The sequence below is a fragment of the Lactuca saligna genome, chromosome 3, assembly GCF_052625555.1.
Source record: "Lactuca saligna cultivar CGN05327 chromosome 3, ASM5262555v1, whole genome shotgun sequence".
Lineage (NCBI taxonomy): Eukaryota > Viridiplantae > Streptophyta > Magnoliopsida > Asterales > Asteraceae > Lactuca > Lactuca saligna.
In genome coordinates this window covers 214,792,612-214,793,828 of record NC_136419.1, presented here as the reverse complement: position 1 = coordinate 214,793,828, position 1,217 = coordinate 214,792,612, and the positions used below count along the sequence as shown (strand labels likewise).

At 44.8% G+C, this 1,217-nt stretch overlaps 1 non-coding gene across 1 annotated transcript; it reads left to right on the top strand.

Moving 5' to 3' along the window:
• Nucleotides 1-814: 814 nt before the first annotated feature.
• LOC145038142 (small nucleolar RNA R71) lies at nucleotides 815-921 on the top strand. The gene has a single exon (XR_013679207.1). It is a non-coding gene; the product is annotated as a small nucleolar RNA R71 (small nucleolar RNA).
• The last annotated feature ends 296 nt before the right edge of the window (nucleotides 922-1,217 follow it).

The window sequence follows — 1,217 nt, the reverse complement described above, 5'->3', positions numbered from 1 at the left end:
CTTCTGTGAGTCCTTGGTTGCTTCAGTTCGAATGGGGGCCAGGGGAGTAATGATCTTCCCACTTCTTGTGGTAAAAATATTTACTTGTGCGCCTCGTGGGTTGTTCTCAGTTTTGCTAGGAAGCTCACCGGGTGACCTTTGGTTTAGTTGTTGAGCAAGTTGCCCAAGCTGCATTTCTATGTTGTGGATGGATGCTTGCTGGTTCCTGAGCATTGTTCTTGTTTCTTGGATAGCAGCATCATGGTCACTATGTCTTTTCTCGGAAGCGGCCACAAATTTAGTTAGCATATCTTCCAAGCTTGGCTTCTTCTCTTGCACCGACTCCTCCTTTTGGTAAAAGCCTCTCCCTTTTTGTCTTTACTTCTCCTCCTTGGCCTTCTTATACTCTTCGTAAGGCAGCCACTCCTTCTTTTGTTTGTGCTAGTCCTCATCATACCGGTCACCGCTCGAATAACATACTTGTGCCTTTTTCTTGCCGTTCTCATCCAAATCGCAATCTCTAGTGAGGTGAGGTCCATTGCAGTTTTCACAACCCACCCGTATGGCATGGATAGTTTGATCCATTTTGTCTATTCTCCTATCCATGGTTTTTAACATGGCCATGACCGCGGATAAATCTTCAGTAGCAGCGTACGCGGCTCCCCTCGTGACATCATTCCTAGGGTTGTGGTATCTAAAGTGTTTAGAGAATTCTTCAATCAATTCTTTAATCACCGGGGGTGGCTTCTTTGTAAGTGGGCCTTGTGAGTCTAGCAACTGCCGGGTCGTGACATTGACTCCATCATAAAAGATGGAAACTTCTTGCTGGCTGTTTAGATCATGGTGTGGGCAATTTCGTAGCAGACTTTTGTACCTCTCCCATGCTTCATATAAAGACTCTCCAGGTTGTTGTTCAAAGTTTGCAATGGCCTTCTTGAGTTTGGCTATCTTGGATGGTGGGCAAAAGTGATCAATAAATTCTTCCTTCATTTTGGCCCAAGTAGTGACTGACCCGGGGGGAAGTGATTTGAGCCAGTCTTTAGCAGCACCCTTTACGGTTACCGGAAGCATCCGAAGTAGTTGAGTTTCGCGGGTTACATTTGGAATGTTGAAGTAATCAGCAACATCATTTACTTCATCCAAATGTTTTTAGACATCTTCATGATTTTTCCCATAGAAAGGTATTTCCTTGAGTGAAGCTAGGATATGACCTTTTAGCTCGAAGGTAGCAGTTGCGG